The sequence below is a fragment of the Salvelinus sp. IW2-2015 genome, unplaced genomic scaffold, assembly GCF_002910315.2.
Source record: "Salvelinus sp. IW2-2015 unplaced genomic scaffold, ASM291031v2 Un_scaffold787, whole genome shotgun sequence".
Taxonomy (NCBI): Eukaryota; Metazoa; Chordata; class Actinopteri; order Salmoniformes; family Salmonidae; genus Salvelinus; species Salvelinus sp. IW2-2015.
Window position 1 is genome coordinate 2,324 of NW_019942613.1, and position 8,098 is coordinate 10,421.

An 8,098-nucleotide genomic window follows, 5' to 3' on the forward strand; every position below is an offset into this window, starting at 1 on the left:
AACATTTGATAAGAGTGGAAGTAGACCTACTAAACATGAATATAAACAAGGGAGTAGGCCTACTTAACATTGGATAAGACGGGGAGTTGCCTAACTTAAACTCATTGATAAGAGCGGAGTAGACCGACCCGTTAAACATTGATTAAGAGGGGAGAGAAGCCTTGACTTTTTAAAACCATGATAAGTGGGAGTAGGCCCTACCTTTTAGACATTTTTGAATTAAGAGGGAACAACATGGGAATAGGGGGAGGTAAGGTAGAGAAGAACGGGAAAGCCGGGGGAAGTTAGAGATCAAGCGGAGACACATTGAGGGTATAAATCCTGTGTTTATTTGCTTTCGGGATGCGAGGCAGACCACGCGGGTTCAATAAAAACTGAGTTGTGATAAATGTGACTGAAATGTCCAAGCGAATTAACACCAGACTTGAGCTAATTCCATTTCTAATCTATTTTAAGACACACATGGGAGGGTGTCCCCGCGCAAAGGTGTATATGTAAGGGAGAAAGGAAAGGGCGGGGCGGGGATCACATATTCCTACGGTAGTAGAATCTAATCGCTCCTAAAGAGTAGTTAATATTCGGACGATGGTCAGGAGCAGACGGCGTTCGCCGGTGGGGGTACTTAAACATTGATTAAGAAGGAGTAGGCTACTTAAACATTTGATAGAAGGAATGGAGGACCTACTTAAACATTGATAAGAAGGGATAGGCCTACTTAACATTGAGATAAGAAGGATTAGGCCTACTTAACATTGATACGAAGAGAGTAGGCCTACTAAACATTGATTAGAAGGAGTAGCCTTACTTAAACATTGATTTAAGAGGGAGTAGCCTACGTTAAACATTGATAAGCGAAGGTATGTAAGGCCTACTTAAACATTTTGATAAGAAGGATTATAGGCCTACTTAAAACATTTGAAATAAGAAGGAGAATATTAGGAGCCTGACCTCTTAAACATTGATAAGAAGGATAGGCCTACTTAAAAAACATAAACTTAAATTTGATAAGAGGAGTAGACCCGGCACTTAAACATTGATAAGAGGGAGTAGGCCTACTTTAAACATTGATAAGAGGGAAGAGGCCTACTTAAACATTTTGATAAGAGGAGTAGACCACTTTAAACATTGATAAGAGGGAAGTTAGACCTACTTAAACATTTAATAAGAGGGAGTAGCCTACTTAAACATTGATAAGAGGAGTAGGCTACTTAACATTGATGAGAAAGCAGTAGCCTACGTTAAACATTGATAAAGAGTAGGCCTACCTTAAACATTGATAAGAAGGAGGTAGGTCTACTTAAACATTGATAAGAAAGAATTAGGCCTACTTAAACATTGATAAGAATGGATAGGCCTACTTAGACATGATAAGAAGGATGAGGCCTACTTAAACATTGATAAGAAGGAGGTAGGCCTACTAAACATGTGAAATAAGAGAGTAGACCTACTTAAACATTGATAAGAAGGATTAGGCCTACTTTAAAACATTGAATAAGAAGGAGTAGGCCTACTTAACATTTGATAAGAAGGGAGCTAGGTCTACTTAAACATTGATAAGAAGAGAGTTGGCCTACTTAAACATTGATAAGAGGGAGTAGGCCTACTTAAACATTGATAGATGGAGTAGGCCTACCTAAACATTGATAAGAGGGAGTAGGCCTACTTAAACATTGATAAGAAGGAGAGTGGGCCTACTTAAACATTGATAAGAGGAGTAGGCCTACATTAAACATTGATAAGAGGAGTAGGCCTACTTAAACATTGATAAGAGGGGAGTAGGTCTACTTAAACATTGATAAAGAGGATTAGGCCTACTTAAACATTGATAAGAAGGGAGTGGGCCTACTTAAACATTGATAAGAGGGAGTAGGTCTACTTAAACATGATAAGAAGATTAGGCTACTTAAACATTGAAGAGGAGTGGCCTACTTAAACATTGATAAGAAGGATAGGCCACTTAAACATTGATAAGAAGGATAAGGCCTACTTAAACATTGATAAGAAGGAGAGTCTACTTAAACATTGATAAGAAGGATTAGGCCTACTTAAACATTGATAAGAAGGAGTAGGTCTACTTTAAACATTGATAAGAAGATTAGGCCTATCACTAGAACATTGATAAGAAGGAGTGGGCCTAAAACATTGATAAGAAGGAGTGGGCCTTACTTAAACATTGATTAAGAAGGAGTGGGCCACTTAAACATTGGGAACATTTTGTTTCTGATACAGATTCTTTTGTGTTTCCGTCCCTTACAATCCACAGCATAGTATGCCTTTAACTCAATACACTGCTTTTTAAATGGAAAAATCTTTTATTTAGGGACAAATTTGGAGTAAATTCAAAAATGTAGATGAATCACGATTAATCTACAAAATATTCATGTGATCAATCATGATTCATCATTTTTATCGTTGACAGCCCTAGCTGGTATATATAAGTCTGAACCTTATAAAAGGTTTCAGGGGCTTTCCCATAGGAGAACCCTTTTGGTTCCATGTAGAACACTTTTGGGGTTTCTACCTGGAACCCAAAAGGGGTTCTTCAAAGGTTCTCCTATGGGGACCCGAAGAACCCTTTTTGTGTTCTTAATAGCACTTTTTTTTCTAAGAAGTGTAGCCCCATCCCCAGCTCCATTCCTCATCATAATTTCTAGACGGGTCACCTATCACTTAATTTTTTACATGTTAGAATGTATATGCTTAGGCAATACCAATGGTTATACCCGAAGTGTCTATGGCAATGATACAACCTTATCTGACATGTCTTAACCCCATTTTCAGCCTCCAGCCCCATCCTTTCACTTAGACTAGTCAAATGTAGGTTATTTTGACATAGACACTTACCGTAGGCTATATCATGTTATGCCCAAAGTGGCATTGATGGCAATGACTGTAGCCCTGCATATCACAGTCATGGAACTGCTTCAGAACAGCTCATTTGTAACCATACAGCTACAGCATGTTTATCCATTAGTATCTCCTTGTGTAAGGATAAAATTTCTCATTTGATCCCAGTGTATATTGATCACTGGGGAGGTGTAGTGTGGTGCTGAGACAGAGAGGAGATGAGGAGATTGCGAAGGTAGATAAGGAAGATGTGTAAATGTTGCCTTAGATATCTCACTTCTTCCTCTCCCTCTCTCCCTCTCCCTCTCTTTCTCTTCTCCCTTTCTCCCTCTCCTCCTCACATCCCCAAATCCACCATCAGAGCTGAGTGGCTCCTCTGATTTATCCGTCCCTTTTCGGTTGGTCATGCCTCCCTGACTGTGTCTCCTCCGCTGTTCAGTATGGATGGAGGCTAAGAACCGCTGAGTGGAGGCAGATCTGTTGCATGTTTGGCCCTTCCACTGATAGTGGTGTGGTGTGTGTGTGTGTTGTGTTGTGTGTGTGTGTGTTGTGTGTGTGTGGTGTGTGTGTGTGTGTGTGTGTGGTGTGTGTGTGTGTGTGTGTGTGTGTGTGTGTGTGTGTTGTGTGTGTCTGCTCCCTGATCAAAGCTCCAGTGGAGGGGAGACGGAGACAAAGACACAGACCGTAGAGTAGAGCCTCACAACCCAAGGCTCTCTCCCTCTTTTTCTCTTCTCACCACCACTCTCTCTCACACCACTCACACCACCACTCTTCTAGCAGCGGTTACACCACCACTCTCTTAGCAGCAGCGGTCACACCTCACACTTCTCTTCTACAACAAATAAGTCACACCCACCACTCTCTGTCAACACAATAGTCACACCACCACTCTCTCTCAGCAGTGGTCACACCACCACTCTCTCTCAGCACCACTCACACCACCACTCTCTCTAAGCACCATCACACCACCACTCTCTCTCAACACATAGTCACACCACCCACTCTCTCTCAGCAGCGGTCACCAACCCCACTCTCTATCAGCACCACTCACACCACCACTCTCTCTTAGCAGCGGTCACACCCCCCACTCTTCTTCTAGCACCACTCACACCCCCACTCTCTCTCCAGCCCACTCACACCACCACTCTCTCTTCAGCAGCGGTCACACACCACTCCTCTCACATGGTCACACCCACTCCTCTCCAACAGTAGTCACACCACCAACCTCTCCAAACAGTAGTCACACCACCACTCTCTCTCAACATGTTCACACCCACCACTCTCTCTCAACAGTAGTCACACCACCACTCTCTCTCAACAGTGGTCACACCACCACTCTCTCTCAAACAATAGTCACACCAGCACTCTCTCCATACAACAGTATCAGCACCACCACTCTCTCAAACAGTAGTCACACCACCACTCTCTCTCCAACAGTAGTCACACCACCACTCTCTCTCAACAGTGGTCACACCACCACCTCTCTCTCAACAGTATCACAACCACACTCTCTCCCAAACAGTTAGTCACACACACCAGCTCCTCTCAACAACTAGTCACACCAGCACTCTCTGCCAAACAGTAGTCACACCACCACTCTCTCCAAACAGTAGTCACACCACCACTCTCTCTCAAACAGTAGTCACACCACCACTCTTCTCTCAACAGTAGGTCACACCACCTCACTCTCTCCAACATTAGGTCACACCAACACTTCTTCTGCCAAACAGTAGGCACTACCACCACTCTCTCTCAACAGTGGTCACACCACCACTCTCTCCAACAGTGGTCACACTACCACTCTCTCTCAGCATCACTCACACCACTCCTCTCTCAACAGTGGTCACACCACCACTTCTCTCTCAACTGTGGTACACATCACCTCCTCTTCAACTGGGTCACACCACCACTCTCTCTCAACAGTAGTCACACCACCCACTCCTCTCTCAAACATTGGTCACACTACCACCTCGCTCACAGCGGTCACACTCCCACTTCTCTCAGCAGCGGTCACACCACCACTCTCTCTCAACAGTGGTCACACCACCACTCTCTCTCAGCAGTAGTCACACCAGCCCACTCTCTTCAACAGATGGTCACACTACCCTCTTCTTCTCAGCATCACTCACACACCATCTCACAGGTCACACACCACTCTCTCTCAACTGTGGTCACACCACCACTCTCTCTCAACTGTTGGTCCACACACCACTCTCTCTCAACAGTAGTCACACACCACTCTCTCTCAACATTGGTCACACTACCACTCTCGCCTCCAGCAGCGGTCACACCTACCCCTCTCTCTCAGCAGCGCGTCACACAACACTCTCTCTCGAGCAGCTGGTCACACCAACCACTCTCTCTGAAGCAGCCACTCACACCACCACTCTCTCTTCCTCAGCAGCGGGTCACCACCACACTCTCTCTCAGCAGCTCGGTCCACAATCACCAACTCTCCTCAGCAGCGGTCACACCACCACTCTCTCTCAGCAGCGCGTCACACCATCTCTCTCAGCAGTGGTCACACCACCACTCTCTCTTCAACAGTAGTCACACCCCACTCTCTCCAAACGTAGTTCACACCACCATCCTCTCCTCAACAGCTGGTGCACACCACCACTCTCTCCAAACCAGTAGTCACACCACCACTCTCTCTCAATACAGTGTCACACCCAGCCGACTCTCTCTCAGCAGTGGTCACACCACCACTCTCTCTCAACAGTGGTCACAGCCACCACTCTCTCAAACAGTAGTCACACCACCACTCTCTCAACAGTGGTCACACCCCCACTGTCTCTCAAACAGTAGTCACACCACCACTCTCTCTCAACATTGGTCACTACTACTCACTCTCTCTAGCGCTCAACTTCAACACCGGCCGACCTCTCTAAGCACACTCACACCACCACTCTCTCTAACCACCACTCAATCCACCACTCTCTCCACAGTAGTCACACCACCACTCTCTCTCACAAGTGGTCACACCACCACTCTCTCTCAGCACCACTCACAACACACCACTCTCTCTAGCACCACTCACACCACCACTCTCTCTCAACAATAGCACACCACCACTTCTCTCTCAGCCTGGTAACACCCCTACTCTCTATCAGCACATCACACCACCACTCTCTCTTACAGGGTCACACCCCCACTCTCTCTCACACTTCACACCACCACCTCTCTCAGGACCCTTCACACCACACTCTCTCTCAGCAGGTCACTTACCACTCCGCTCTCAGCCAGTGGTCACACCACCACTCTCTCTCAACAGTAGTCACACCACCACTCTCTCCAAACAGTAGTCAACCACCACTCTCTCTCAACAGTGGTCACACCACCACCCTTCTCAACCAGTAGTCACACCACCACTCTCTCCAGAGACGTAGTCACACCACCACTTTCTTTCAACGGTCACCCACCACCTTCTCAGCAGCGGGTCACACCACCACTCCTCTCTCAACAGTGGTCACACCCACCACTTCCTCTACAACAGTGGTTCACACCCACCCACTCTCTCCAAACAGTAGTCACACCACCACCTCTCTCAACCAGTGGTCAAACCACCACTCTCTCAGCATCACTCACACCAAACCTCTTGCTCTCTCTTCAACATGGGTCACACTCACCACTCTCTCTCAACAGTGGTGCACACCCCACTCTCTCCAATAACTGTTGTCACACAACACTCTGCTTTCAAATTGGTCACACTTACCACTCTACTTCTCAGCACGTCACACCACCACTCTTCTGTGCAGCAAGCGTGTCACTACCACCACTTCGCTCAATTGGTTCACGCACTACCACTGCTTCTCTCAAGCTCAAGCGAGGCACACTACCACTTCTCTCAGCAGCGGTCACACCACGTCGAGCTCTCTCTCAGCAGCCACTTCAGTCACAGCCACCACTCTCATCTAAGCACACTCACACCACCACTCTCTCTACTCACACAGTGGGTCAAAACCACCACCTCTTCTTAGACAGTGGTCACACCACCCTCTCTCTCAGCACCCTTCACACACCACTGTCCTCCCAAGCATGGTCACACCATCCACTCTTCTCACAGTGGTCACACCACCACCCTCTCTTCAAGCAACCCACTGCACAGCCACCCCACCTCTTCTTAGGCAGCGTCACACCCGCAGCTCTCTCTCAGCAGACCACTCACACCGCCAACTCTCTCTCTAGCACCACTCACACCACACTCTCTCTCGTAGCAAGGCAGTCACACTACCACTCTGCATCGTCAAGCAGTGGTCACACCACCACATCTCTCTCAACAGTAGTCACACCACCAGTCTCTTCCAAACAGTATGGTCCCACACCCACCACTCTCTCTCAGGCAACCCACTCAACCACCACTCCTCACTCGAGCACACTCACAAACCCACTTTCTCTCAACAGTGGTGTCCATACCACCCACCTCCTCTCTCTCCCGCTACCACTCACACCAACACTCTCCACTGGAAGAGAGCACCACTCAACACCAGCCCACTCCTTTCTCAACAGCGGTCACCACCACCCACCTCTCTCAAGCAGCGGTCACACCACCACTCTCTCTACAACAGTGTCACACCACCACTCTCTCTTCAGCACCACTCACACCACCACTCTCTCTCAGCGAGGCGGGTCACACCACCCTCCTCTCACCACCACTCCACACGCACCACTCTCTCTCACACGACTCACACCACCACTCTGCTCTCCAGCAGCGGTTCACACCACCACTCTCTTCTCAGCAGCGGTTCACACCACCACTCGTCTGCTCAGCGCAGCGCGTCACACCAACCACTTTCTTCTAACTCAGCAGCGTCACACCGACCGACTTCCCGCTGCAGGGCACGGGTCAACACCACCACATCGCTGTCGCGAGCAGCGGTCACCACCAGCCACTCCTCTTCAGCAGGCGGTTTACACCAGCACTTCTCTCTCAGCAGCCCGGTCACCCACCCATCCCTCGAGGCACCACTTCACACCACCACTCTCTCTAAGGGCAACACTTCACACCACCACTTCTGCTCCAGCAGGTTTCACGAGCCACCACTTTCTCTCTCATTGATAAGAAGGAGTGGGCCTACTTAAACATTGATAAGAAGGAGTGGGCCTACTTAAACATTGATAAGAAGGAGTGGGCCTACTTAAACATTGGGAACATTTTGTTTCTGATACAGATTCTTTTGTGTTTCCGTCCCTTACAATCCAAGCATAGTATGCCTTTAACTCAATACACTGCTTTTTAAATGGAAAAATC